General features: G+C 33.1%; 1 long non-coding RNA gene across 3 annotated transcripts in view; it reads right to left on the bottom strand.

Moving 5' to 3' along the window:
* Nucleotides 1–4,579: 4,579 nt before the first annotated feature.
* The window catches only part of LOC113963348, a 34,011-nt gene continuing 24,019 nt past the window's right edge, over nt 4,580–14,571 (bottom strand). For all 3 annotated transcript variants that reach the window (XR_003532768.1, XR_003532769.1, XR_003532770.1), the window contains 2 exons: nt 11,616–11,755; nt 4,580–5,326 (listed from right to left, as the gene is read on the bottom strand). This is a non-coding gene — a long non-coding RNA (uncharacterized LOC113963348). The remainder of the gene's footprint in view (nt 5,327–11,615; nt 11,756–14,571) is intronic.

Raw genomic sequence — 14,571 nt, 5'->3', positions numbered from 1 at the left:
TGGATACCTTTGATGTCTTTGATTCTTATTCAAAACCAACGGAAACATTATTTACAAAATAATTTTCTGTACATTATAAACTTTATTAATAAATGGATTTGCTACAAACAAACTTTAAGAAATATATCAGATGTTTATAATGAAATATTGTGTCAATTCTACTAAAAGAAGTAGTAAAATTGACGAGTCTGATAATTTTGTTTGCTTGTTTTGTCTATAAAAAGCATGAAGGACCGCAGCTAGATTAGTAGGTGCTATAACTGGAAGTGGAAACAGATTGGATTGTATCCCAGGTTCACACATTAGGAGATGAGAAGGTCAATGGAAACCTATTCTGTAACATAAAAATGAATTCATGGCATGTATTACGGGGAATGAAGACTCAACCCCAGAAGTTAGGAAAGAGCAGAACCTTATGCTGGTCTTATAAGGATCCATAACTTCTCTAGGAATTCAAAGGCTGTGGCTGCTCCCCTGTTTACTCTTTCAGTGTTCAGTGTTGGTTAATGAAAAACTATACATGCCAAGCAGAAACCTAGATAGGATCTTCCTAGCCCAAATGGGAGGTTTTCAATTACTTCAAGTATTTCATAAGGATTTCATTTTTTTATTGCTCAAGCACACCAGTAAGGCTGGTTTCTCTCCTAAGTGGTGCATGAAGTGAAAATCTGGGCCACCACTTCAGCCATTTTATTACAGAGAATGTAATTGATCTCACCTACATTTAAGTTATATATGTTATCTGAGATAGTAATCTATCTGTAGATGAACTAGTAATCCTACTTTTGTACTGACAGACAAAAGGAGCAACTTTGGGACCAAGTTGTTCAGTATAATTTCCTAAAGTGCCTCTTTCCACTGGTTGTAAAAGGATCTTGGGGTGACTAGCTCAGATGCCACTGTCTGTATTTGGTCACATGAGCTCCAAACAACGTAAACCGCAGATTTTCCACCTCTGCAAAAGAAAATTTTGTAGATGTTATGTGGAACTCCACTCAGGACCAGTTACTTTTGGTTTCTGTTTTAAACAATAATGACTAAACAATAATGACTGTTCCTTGAAGAATACTATAAAGCAATACAGATAAATATCCAAAGGGCATAAGGGATATATAACTGGTTTAGATCTGTAAATGATAACCTTCTCAGTATCTCCAGGTTTTACATAAATAAGCTAAGTGTATTTAATACAAGATGATATAAATAATCTGGAAAGACATATATTCATAATAAAAAAGTTTCTGCTGTCCAAAAGGGGGATTATACCATTTAGATCTCTCTTTATATGATTAGTGTTCAAGGATTACATTAGTATTATGTGCAATGTTTTCCGTTTTTTATAATAGAGTTGAAAGGGAAAAGAACTTCTTTACGAAAATCTTGTTTCTGAATACGTGAAACATTTTTGATGAAATTTTTCAGTTAGCTATTTAATATTACAGAGGAAACTTTAGATAAAATGACAGTGATTTTTTATTAGGTGTGAATAGGCACTAGCAAACTATTAGTGTTGGATATCAACCTTTGACTTGTTCCAAAGATATACATGGAAAATAGCCTTGCATTCATAATATTTTCAAAGCCACTGATGAATCCTATGAAGGACGGTCCAACTTCAAATAAAAAGAATAAGACTGATATATAAAAAAATGTACAGAAATTCAAAAATTCTTAGAATTACCTGAAAAGGTTATATTATTTTTAGCTGAGAGTCTAGCTTCTTTGAATTTCACGAGATTTTTTGGATTGCTCATCTCACTGGGGTAACAACATCACATTTTGTATTTACATAAACATACAATGGATATTCCTTTCCCTAACTGAGCTGAAGCAAAATTTTATGTGTAAAAAGGCTCTTTTAGTTTTATTTGTATTCATTACAAACTGCATAAGAAATTCTGACTCTGAAGGCATTCCCAAGTTCTATTAATGAAAAAAAAATAAAAATCACTAATATTCCAACTAAGTTGAGTTTTATTTAAAAAAAAAAATATTTATTAAAATCTTCTTGTTAGTACTGCTATGAGAAAGAGAAAAAAAATTCTTAGAGTCATTTAACAGTTATGACTGATGCTACAGAACCAGAATATTTCTATCAGAAAGATCATCATGGCTTTGATTTATGATTTTCATTTAGATGGTCTCAATGAGAGTAATGCATTAAACTGTAATTTGAAATTCGATAAATTGGAATCTTTTCAGCAGAGTTGAGAAGAATAGAAATATTTCTGTGTTAAAGGAGAAATATCTTAGCCCCTCCCCTCCTCTCCTCAACACAGTTAGAAGTTCTAAGACACTTGGGGAAACACTTAGGAAATAACTCTTTGTAATTACAGGCAGTGAAATCAACAGCCTAACCCTTCTCTAGACTTTTTTGTCTTTCATGTCACAGATGATATCATTAGCACCATTTCATATTCACCCATCATTTTGTTGAAAAGTGTTTTTAAAGTGGCTACAATAATCACTATTCAGTTTGTGTCTGTGCACTTGATTTACCTGGAAAGAAGATCACCAGCAAATTTGTGGAGCTGGCCAGACTTTCAAAGGCTATGCCTATGCCTGTAGATTAAAGGAGATTGTGGCCAAATCCCTGGCCTGTTAATGCTTTAGAAGAAACATTCGAACTGCATAATCATATAATAAATATAAAAAGCCACAAAACTGAGACCAAGTGTAGCCAATCTTTTCCTCACTGCCTGGGTCATTATAATGTCGTATATAACACTTTGTATTGTCTTTCTATATGTCTCATATTAAAGGACCTTCAATATTAATTGAAATCACTATTCAATCTCATGGACTACTCTTTTTTGTAAAATAATATAATTTAAATAGATCAATTTTCAATAATAAAATATATCTATAGAACAAAATACAGACTTTTTATAGATAATAATCTTGCAGAAAAGTTTGGTAGAGGGTATAAGGAATGCAAGCACTGTGAAGTGTCAGAAAATTTTGGATATAGACTATGTCACTGTGAAAATTTGTCTGCAATTCTTGTTGTTTAAAAGAAAAACCTGTTTTACAAATCAGTTTATAGATTCTTAAGGCTAGAAGTAACTATACAACCTTACACATAAAAAAAAGTAATAGATTTTTATATGTGGTCTTTCCATCAAGTCCCTACTTCTCACTTAGGTAAACTACCACAGATTTCAGGCAGCTGAGCTTAATACAGAAATAATAAATGACAATGGAACAAATTTATCTCTAGTTTAACTGAAATTTTCAACAGTCATGTTTAGCATTCCAGTTTGAATACATCTAGCTTCCAACTACCTGACTTCATTGCATGCACATAAATGAGATTTAAAACTGCTACTTTCTGAAAATTCATCATGCAAAAAATTAGTGACTTTTTCTTTGATAAATTATCTAGAAAGACAAAAGATTTCATTAAACTTGACTTTTGACAAAACATGTATCTAGGTTTTCTCTATGATCACAGGAATGAAGTATGTAAGGTAAGAATGGTTTTTGTCCCATCCTAAGATCAGTGTCAAGGGAAGTGACATTTTCACTAAATAGTCTCTATATCAGACACTTAACTTTTAAAAGAGCAAAGATTAGTGAGACAATTAAAAACAGACTGGTGAAAAACCTGAGATGTTTCTGAAACATCTGCACTACTTTTCAGATCATATTTGAACTCCTACAAAATAGGCCTTTATTACTGATCAGTATCTTTAGTGTTGACATCAAAACGGAAGAACCTTGTAATGAGCTCATTATCATGCTGTATTTATAAAAACACCACCTGGTTTTACTCTGTGTATTTATTATGCATCAAACAATCGGTTTACAGGCTTAGCCTCTGTATCTTGTTTGGATTGTATTTTCCCATAATAGAATAGTGATATTTCCAGGGCACACACTGCCTTAAAAAAAGGGGTTTATAAGTGACTTAATCCTTAGTCAAAGAGAGAGAAATAATGCTGCCTTACAAATTAATCCCCTCCTGAAACAGTGAGAGAAGAGATCTCTAAAACAAAACCACAAACAGAAGTTACTTACTCAGCTCTACTAAGCTTGTGACATTTGAAACAGTTTCAACCTAAGGTGATCACATTGCCGTGTACTTGACAGGAGTTCTCTGAGCAACTGGAAAGGTGTGTTCTCAGTCAGAAACAGAATAAAATCCATCATTCAGACTCCTGCTGCAAGGAAGAGTGGCAGAGTTAAGGTACCTGTTCACATACCTACACTGGACTTCCAGAAACGCATGAACGCACAGAAACAGTTATGTACGTTCATCCAGCAGTCTTTTAGCCTCCCTGTGCCGATATTTATCAGCTCTTGCTAGCATATTTACTTTTCATTAGATTTTCCAAATGAAAGAGAAAAAAAGGCTAGTAATTCTTCAGTGATGTCCTTTCTTTAGTCCCAGGATATGAACTTCAACATTTAACTTAACTGAACTTTTGTTTCTAGATTTCACAGACATCAAATGTTTTGAAAAGCAGGCACTCAGATATTTTAATCATAGCTAAATTAAAATTACACAATTAAAAAGCAAGTGAATGAAGACTAGATCCGAACTTAACTCTAAACACACAAAAGGCAGTGGGATGAAAGATATATTTTATTGGTTTGTATATCAAGTACAAGTAAATACACTGAAGCATCTGTTTAAAGACTCAAGACTTAAATGCAAATATTAGAGGAAATGGTGGAATCTTGTCTCAAAATAACACCTGTTTGTAATTCACCTGGAATTCAGGCACAAATTCCTAATTCAACATGCAAAGTATCTTAGGAAGAATGGCTCTGTGCAAATGGACTTCAACATCTGTCAGTCTAATGATCAAATGGTTTAATGTCTGATATAACAATGAAAAATTCAAATTCTGTGTGTTTAGTAAAATATATGTATATACCCATATAAAAATATTCTATATCATCATTATATCGCAATATACATATATTTATTTAGACTTCACTTATTACCACAAGTATTGTGCTCGTCAAAGTTTTTGTTGATGAATGTACTCAGTTATTTCTTACCCATTCCTTTTGCTTCTCTAACTTCTTAGTAAGTGTGATATTTGTGTAGCCACATTCTAAAGGGAATGAACATCATAAAGAAGAGACATTTTTCATCTTGAAAGAAGTGTGAGGACTTCAACAGATGACCAATGGAATTAAAAGAATGGTTTTAACATTCTGTGTGTTCTCTACAAAAGGGTAGCATGGAAGTGTGCTGCCTTCTAATGATATTCCCCAAAAGTAGGATTTATACAGTTAGTCTTTGGCTACCTCTCCATAGAAGGGCTTCTGTTTGCTGTGATGCTTGATTTGAATGGTGAGATGCAAAACACACCTGTAGAGAAGAGAAACCACATATACCTATTTGTTTGAAAATCAGCAAAGTGCCACCAAAAGGCAAAATCACTTAAATTGTTATAATTTACAGTTACAAACTGTGAATCATATAAAAAATTGGCATAGGACAAATTTTCAAGTTTAGTAAATACGAACAGCTGTTTACAGACCTTTAGGAGCACATATGCTCAGTTCTTGCCAAGTAGATCTAAGTAAAACTAAATTTTCACTTAGGTATTTGTAGTTCAGTATTAAAATACATTCAGATGGGTACTAATGATGCCCAAACATTTTGACATATGACTGCACTGAAAACTCAATACAGCAAACATAAAAAAAAAATCTACAATGAGTTTTTACATGCGTATATTCTCACACATGGGAAAATCTGATTGACGTCCCCTTACAGATAGGACCTAAAACAGTCTGTGAGCATGAATGTTCATGTCCTCTATTTTGCACTCTTATCACATCTTTTTTTTATAACTTATTCCCTTCTTTTTTAGTTTCTCCCATAATTTCCTCATTTTTCCTCAAAAGCAAAAAAAATTTGCATATTTGCTTGGTCATTCTTCTCTTTTATGTCAAGTGCATAAATATTTCTTCTCTTACTATTTTTCTTTCACTATAAAGAGAAAACCAAAACATCACTATCAAAATGTTTCATTTTCCCAATGAAACATACATATTTACTATTTCCACACTGAAGTTCTGTCAGAAAGTTTTGATAAAACTGGTACATTTTTGTAGATTCTGAAATTTCATCTAAATTGCGCTTTTTTTAATAGAAAGCTGATAAGTAAAAAGAAATCCCGAAACTAAAAACCAAAAACCAAAAGAAAAAATACTCCAGGAAAATCTATGTCTAATATTTTCTGACAGCTATCAGATTTTCTTTTCTCTTGATTATGCTGTCACTGAGCTCATAAATAATTCATTTTACTTTTATATTTATATTCATATTATAAATATATGTATATATACATATATTGATATTATAAAATAAAATATTCTGTTTTATTTACACTGTGCTGCACTGCAGTAAGGTGGACAACAGGACTACTTTGCTCCAGCATAAGAGTTTTGGATTCTGTAAACACAAAAGCAAGCAACCTGTTGAGATACAACATCTCCTTATATTTTTCCTATCAGCAGCATTTTAGTTTGACATATGGAAGCACTGAATCACCAGAGCTTCTTACATAATCAATAGTAAATGTAATAATATTTTTCTTTTTCTTTTTTTTTTTTTGATTGCTCCAGAGGCACTGTCATCTGGGCTTCTCTGAGTAGCTAAATAGGTCTTAGCAAATTAAGTCACAAACACTTGTGATGTAGAGATAGTTGATCATCTCTCAACCATTTATGCATTAGGTATTGTTTTGGCTTAGGCCACTTCATCCTCTCCCATATTTTTCACCAGATGGTTGCATTGTGTGCACAGAAATGGATGTGACTGTTCCACCTCTCTGTCTTTTTGTCTGTTTTGGAAGTAATAAGAGATTTCAAAAGTTTGGCATGTCCATCAAAAGTCAGTTGGCTTTAGTGTTGAAGAACCATCCCTGGCACTGTTTAGTTGATTATTAACCTCTGAAACAACCTCCTATGACAGCCAGACACTTATTCTTTGATATTTCAGAGACTTAATTAGATATTTTACTTCATTTGTTCTGATGTTTGCAATTAATTATTTTCAAGCCTGCTCACTGAAACAGCATCAGGGCATTCTTACAAAGAGGCGGTGCATAAGTAAATAGGTGACAGGCTAGCTGAACACATTTATCACAGCAAGAGGAAGCAGAAAAAGGAAAAGTAGCTCAGAGAAAAGGTTGGTCTATTAGAAGAAGTATGTTTTTGAATCAAAAATACCAAGTGATATAAACATATTTTAGGTTTTCTTATTTTTTCATAGGTATTTGCACTTCCAGGGCCAAAGTTTGAAATAAATATTTTGTAGACTACTGTATGCAGTAGGAGTGGTAAAAAAATATATATGCTGTATCAATCCTATTTCTGCATATTGACTTGTCACCACAAAAGGGAAAAAATATAAATTGAAAAAATTACAGTGAGCAGTTGCACATTTTCTAAGCCTTTGTTCTTTTTTTTTCAGAATATGATTAAATTATATATAAATATACAGTAAATGGATCATTCTGGATCTATGCAACAAAATTGGAAAAGTCACAATACAGATGAGTATCATGTCTCATCATAACGGAAAATAATACTTCATCAGTAACCTTTAAAGGAGAAAACTGACAGTATTTCATAAAAGAACTTTAAAGGTGACTTTCTAAGGTATATTCCTCAATCTAAGCTAGATTCCAACTGCTGCCCATATAAGCCAATGGAAAAGAGATCTGCATTGCCCCAAGCAAGGAGATTTGATTTCTATATTTCACAACACTTTCACCTCATATATTAAACTTAGTGTAAGCTATACTGTTTGTTTAGATTTGGTTTGTTTAAGCATACTCAGGATGCCTAAAGCTTTTTAGCTTTATATATTTATGCATTAACATTCAAATAAATGACTACCATGATGGAAATGCACTCAAGACTACAAGAATGTTATTTCATCTGACTTAAAACATTTTATAAACATTTTATTTTTCCTCATCTTTCTCTCCTGGTTGGAAATTTTTACTGCTTATTTATGCTGTTTATTATCAGGTGCAGTAAATGGTGTCCAGAAAATAAGGCTGTTAAAAGTTGACATATAACAATATATGTATTTGTCTTCATGGAACCAGGTTCTCACCCAAATAAAAATTATTAGGGTCACTAGCACCAAGGAAATACTCTTAATTTTAGGATGCAAAACTGGTATTTATTGAAATGTTTTAAAATATTATCTGAACATTTAAATTATTTCCCTAATATCAAATATATGAAGCAAATTTAATTTCACTCTTCTGTCAGAGAAAAATAAAATTTTCAGTACAGCTGTTTTGTTTCCAATCTGTCAGCAACATACCCAGGGTCTCAGCTGCTCTCCACACGCTGTAAGAAATACAATAAGTCTAATCTTCCACTCTAGCCTGGGCATGTCCATATGAAAAGGTATATATAGAATTCATACCATTTTTACATATTCTGCATCTCTGTTAGCTACATGAAGACCTTTAATGAAGATAAACAGGTACTTATTTTCTCTCACGATGGAATGAATTGCAGTACAAGAATCTGTTTCTCTGTGATGATTACAAAAATAACCTCAATAACTACGTCCAGCGTGGATATCTGTACACTACATGGCAAGTGTTAGATGAAGTAAATCCTACCTGGGAGATAAGAGAGAAATTTACATCCATAGTAAAAATGTGAACTTCTACAAAAAGTCTTCATTATATGAAATTTAACATTTCTACAGTTATGAAAATATGAAGTAGAAATATGGTTATCCAAATTTGATATCATTACTGCTAATGAATCTTGGCAATCACGATATTTAAAAATGGGTCTGGAATGAGCCTAGAAAAAACAGTCAGTATGTTCCACTGTTATGTACATTATTTTGTAATTTTATTTTTGTGGATCATATAGTAAGGAATGAGTAAAGGAAAATGAACGTAGTTATATCATTAGAAGTTCTGGCCTAAACTAGTTGCGGCAGAGACAAACCTTCTCAATGGACACTACTACACAAAGTCTAGACAATGCTAATTAAACCCACTTTCCTCCTCTCTCTCTTTCCCTTCTGTTGATAGCAACTCTGCCTAGGACAAATGTCTGGAATTCAAGAAGGAATTATCTCTGTTAAAAAAATGCCCTATAAATTAAGATAATTTTACTAGTGAAAGAGAACAGATGTCCTTATTTCTATTTTTTAGTTTATCTTTCTTTTGAGAACTTACCTGCCTGAATCTCTTCTTAGTTGCAATTACTTCTATGCGTCATAAATGCATGAGTCTTAAGGATTATATTTTTAATTGGAAATATCTTAGGAGAAACAGATCCTGTGTTGTAAAACGCAAACCCCATAGTTTCTTTTGTGTTGAATTTTCATATGGCCAAATTCATTGCATAAGTATATGGGAGGTATAAGAAATGCCAATCTTTTCCTATGTGAAGCCTATCCACTTTCCCTATAATGTTCATATATGGTTAAGATTTATATGAGCCAAAAAAAGAACCTAATTAGCATCTCGTTGACAACTCCAGTACCTAGCATTCAACATGTAGGAATAGATACATTTCCAGAAAAATTTGTAATGGGAAGTTAGAACTCAATTCGCTAGGAAGGCTTTCTGCATGGATGGCTCTTTCTCAAAAGCTGTTTCAATATTTCCCCCCCACTCCGCATAGCAAGAGAAGTTTTCAGCCTTGCTCTCTGTTATGCACAAAGATAACGTGTTTGCAAACATGTACAAGGTCTCTTTGGGCCAGAGAGAGTGGGGGAGGAGAGAAAGAAGATGAATAAAGCCTTGGAGGAGGAGGGGCTTTGCCTTTTGCCCCTGGGGCCCAGTGCATGCACCATCGTAAAAAAAGTGGTCCATGCATCTGAAATAAACCTTATTTTTAAATCTTCCACTGCCTTGGCATTCTTGGGAAGAATACCTGTATTTTACAAACAACATTAGAATAACAGGATTCCCAGATCAGAACTTAATACAATTTCTGCCCCAAAATCAAATAAATGAACCATATGTGGCTTAAATATTTACATCAGTTACAAACTGAAAATTGTAGCCTTCATCACTCAGTAGCAAAGTTTTTGCCGTTGTGCTTAATTTGCTGCTGAATGTTGTTTCAGATATGAACTTTCCATAACTCTTAAATTACTGTATTATCTTCCTTCAAGTTAATTGTTCATTTTCTGTTGTCAATCTATATTGTCAATTGAATAATTTTTTTAAATTTATCTATATTAGTTTAGCTTCCAATTTAGATTTCAGTATGAGAAAGTAGATCTAACATATATTAAATTCTGAAATTAGATTGAAAAATTGTCATGACAGTCCCAGAACATCCTTTTTAGAAGATATCAATATCATTGTTTGTTCAAAACAGAAATAAAATATTGATAGGCTGAAAAAAAAAAGAAGGCTAAAAAAAAAAAGAAAAAAAGAAAAAAGAGCAAATAAACATTATGGGCATTCTTTACTTGTACTTTTGTGGAAGACGTGCAAAAAAACACAGGATGGGTCATTTACAGATGCTTTCCTAGGCTTTGTTTTCACAGTGAAGGTGATGAGAATCTCAAAATGAAAATAATGAGAGTTTACATTCTTGTTATAAGGAAAGTCTTAATTTATGCTTTGTTATTTGAATGTTCTCTTGGCCTCATTCTTATTAAAAGGAGAATAATTTCAAATTATTTAGCCTTGTACCTCTTGTTTTTAAGCTTATTTTCAATTATTTACATTGGTAATTCACTAGGTTTATATTATTACTATTAAAACTTAACATCAGTAAATTGCAATGGTGTTACTATGATATTTCATTCATACAAATAAGTTTTCTACTAGCTTTAGCTTATGGTATGCTAAAATAATGAAAGCTTAAACAAAAGTTGATGTTCTTTAGCCCATATATGTGTTGTAACTGCTTATGTATCAGTCTTTTGAATCATATCTTTTACTTATGCCTCTAACTATTATATTCAAGGAAGGTTTAGATCTACTTATATGAAGCTTTCCTTAATATGGACCACCTGCTGTGTTTGGTTCACATCTTTTGATAGAAAGGGTATACTCTTGTGACTAACTGTAGGCAAGACATATTCCTGCTGTATCAAGACCTCTTTAAGATTTCTTCACAAGAACACTTATTGTCTCTCTCTCTTTTCTTTTTTTTTTCCTTAAGACTTCCTATCTTTCAATTGTTTTTTTTCTGCTTCTCATCTTAAATTTATATTTGAAGTTTTATTGTCAGGGTTCATCTTTTTTTTCCTGCTTATACAGTACTCAGCTGGTCTCCTCTCATGATTAGAGCTTTCAGGCAGCTAATGTCTCTTTTTAGCTGCCAACAGAACAATTTCTATGTTAAATATAATTTTTAGACACTGCATAACAAGAGGACTTCTCAATTACATTTTGTTCTTCTAGCCTGTTATTAATGAGCAATTATTCACTTGCTATAGGATACAAAAGATTGAACATTCATGCAGCAGAAAAAATTTAAAATCTACTTGAAAGCATCTAATACGTAGTGAAGTCTGTCTTTATAGGAATTTTTATATATATAGGAAACTCACGAATAACACCTTTGTGGGGTTGTAAAATTATCAAGTTTTTTTGTCTTTTACAAATTTATCTTTACTTAATTGTGTAAGTACTTACCTACCAAGTTTTTGGCAAAACTTGAGTCTGACTTCTGCAGTCTTAGAAAAGAATGGCTTCTTGAGTCTAAAACAGTTGTTCACAGATCCACAATAATTAGGTATGACCTTGTCCAATTATAGAACTGATACATTTTCCTTCTGCAAATGACACAAAAAAAATTAGTTTTGGATGCTGCACTTAACAGAAGTGTGGTGAGTTGACCTTGGCTGGATGCCAGGTGCCCACCCAGCTGCTCTATCACTCCCCTTTCCAGAGGGACAGGGGAGATAGCAAGGTGGAAAAGGGAAAAGAAAAAACAAAAAACAACTCATGGGTTGAGATAAGACAGTTTATTTAAAGCAAAAAAGCAAAGTGAAGCTTGTACATACAGAAGCGAAGGATAGCAGGTTTTATTCTCTACTTCCCATGAGCAGAGCAGCCACTCCCGAGAAGAGGGCTTCGGTACACCAGACGGTTTCTCAGCAGGCAGTCATTAGACAATGAATGCCCACCCTCCTGCTCTGTGCCTTAGCTTTTATATCTGAGCTGACGTCATATGGTCTGGAATATCCCTTTGGTCAGTTTGGGTCAGCTGGCCTGCTTGGGTCCCCTCCCAGGATCTTGCCCTCAACTAAGGAAGGAATGTTACAGTGTTGGTGCTGTGCTCAGCAGTAGCCAAAACACCACTGTGTTATCAACACCCTTCCAGCTGCTAGTGCAAAGCACTGCACTGTGAGGGCTACTGTGGGGAAATGAACTCCAGCTCAGCCAGACCCAATACAAGAAGTTATTCTGTTTCATCTTCAGCTGATATTAGAACTGTCTTGGGATTTGTGTTTTATTCTCCAGAAATGTACTTAGAGTTGACAGTATTGGTTAGTAGTCTATACTCTGAATTTTTCTGATGGAGGCATCAGGCCAGTGTATTTTATATGCTATATAACAAAGATAAAGTTAGATACACTTATTTCATTTTAATTTAATTTTCCTACATAACTCTCAGTCTTCATTGACGTGGCATTCTCATTCTATGAATGAGAATGCCCATGACAGCTATCATGAGTTCCAGTTCAAATCAGGAGGAAATTCAAAGTTTACATATTTCTTTGGTCACTTCACTCCCCATTCAGATGTTTTTATTCCACCGTAGAAGTACCCAGAAATGGAGTTTAACCTTCAGAAAAAATTATCATGCATATGCAGAAGGAATGTTTTCCACACATCACTAATATTGAAATTGAGAAAAAAACGTAAAACATAAAATTTCTTTGTTTTATTACTATATGTAATTTCTAAATATACTTTGAATTCTCATTGTTGGTGTTCTCTTTCTCTGTTACCATTATTTATGCCTTCCTCTGTTTAAATGCAACAATAGTATATCATACATTCAAAATCGTTTAATTTTTTCCTTCTATTTTTTAAAGGTAACTAGCCATTTAGTAGTTGTAAATGATAAATGAGGAGGAATTTGATTTGATTATGAATTTTTCTCCTAAAAAAAAGCTAGTTTCTCTACTGCATATGTATTTCATAAGTGTTTCTTGAAAATAAGTAATGGTTCTACCTTTCTGTTCTATTACTGAGAGAATATAGCAAAATAAAAATGGGATGAAAATAAGATTAATTAGTATTTTTGAGCTTATTATAATAACATCTTATTGGTGACATAGATTGCAATTATACAAGTTTCTTGCTAGGCACAGAGCTCTAACTCATGAAAATTTCACAGAACACACCATGGGATTTTCAGATACCTTATTGAAATGGAACTTTCTAATGACTGAAATACCTGACATGTAAGAGTGGATATAGTGAAAAAGAGATAGAAGTAATACATCTGGGCAAGGTACTTTGAAGCTTTGCACCTTGTTACAATCATCTACTTTCTTGCAAATAGCACATAAACTGCTGCCAATCTGAATGGCTAAATCATTCTGACCCATGAATGTCTATACACATTGAAAATGCTGCATAAAAGAGCAAGATACTAGAAAATTTAGTTTCCAGTCGTTTACTGTTGATAAATTTTATCCTCTGAACAAAAACCATTTCAGTGGGATTTAAGTATTGTACTCATGAACAGGACTGATGCCTACTCACAAATGTTATTTCACACATTGCAGCAAATTCTCTTCATTTGGTATAGAAGCATGAGAGAATCATTCCACTTCATGGTTATGTGGTTCTTCATGGTAATATGTTGTGTATACAGCCACTAGTTTATATCACCTTTATGTAGGAGCTTTCATGAGCACAGGATTCACATTCTGATGCTGACTCTGAAGCCGTAGCTACTTAATGAACTACCCTCAATCTGCCTTTACTATTATTATTATCATTACTAAGCTGACGACTACCATGAATGAACAAGAAAGCTGGTTCAGTCACATCTTGTATTTTGACCCTATTATTGCAGAAAAAAAATTATTACAGTCATTGATGAGTCAGCTGTTCTACCTCAGTTCCTTAAACTAAAATTAAACTTTTCTGAAACATGTACATTCTTATTATGTGTAAAAAAAAAATTATTAAAGGATAAAAAGGAAAAAAGCTAGTTATCAGTACTTATGAACATCAGACTAGATCTTGTTACGTGATCATTATCAGAAGACCAGTGTTACCATTTTCTTATCCTAGCAATAGAATCTGTATGAACATGGAGTTTAACAACAGACATTATAATGTTAGTATCTTTCTGTCTTTTAGTATGACTACTTGGAATTTCCTACCAATTTTTTCTCTTAGATTAGGGAGAGATTTGAGGAAATAGAATGTTTCCTACCATCTGTACTGTAGACAAACTAGATTACAAATTTTTGAAGGACAAAATGAGAAACAAAAGTTTTATGTCTTAGTAGGTTTGCAACCATTTCTATCCTGGTGACTTCCAAGTTAAAAAGATCACACTAAAAAGAGTTCTACACATTCTTTGATTAAAAGTTAAATTTTAGGATATTAGAAACATATTAAC

Source organism: Neopelma chrysocephalum, unplaced genomic scaffold (genome assembly GCF_003984885.1).
Source record: "Neopelma chrysocephalum unplaced genomic scaffold, ASM398488v2 Primary Assembly neopelma1_25, whole genome shotgun sequence".
Classification (NCBI taxonomy): Eukaryota; Metazoa; Chordata; class Aves; order Passeriformes; family Pipridae; genus Neopelma; species Neopelma chrysocephalum.
The sequence above is the reverse complement of the archived record's forward strand: the minus strand, read 5'-3'. Positions and strand labels throughout refer to the sequence as shown.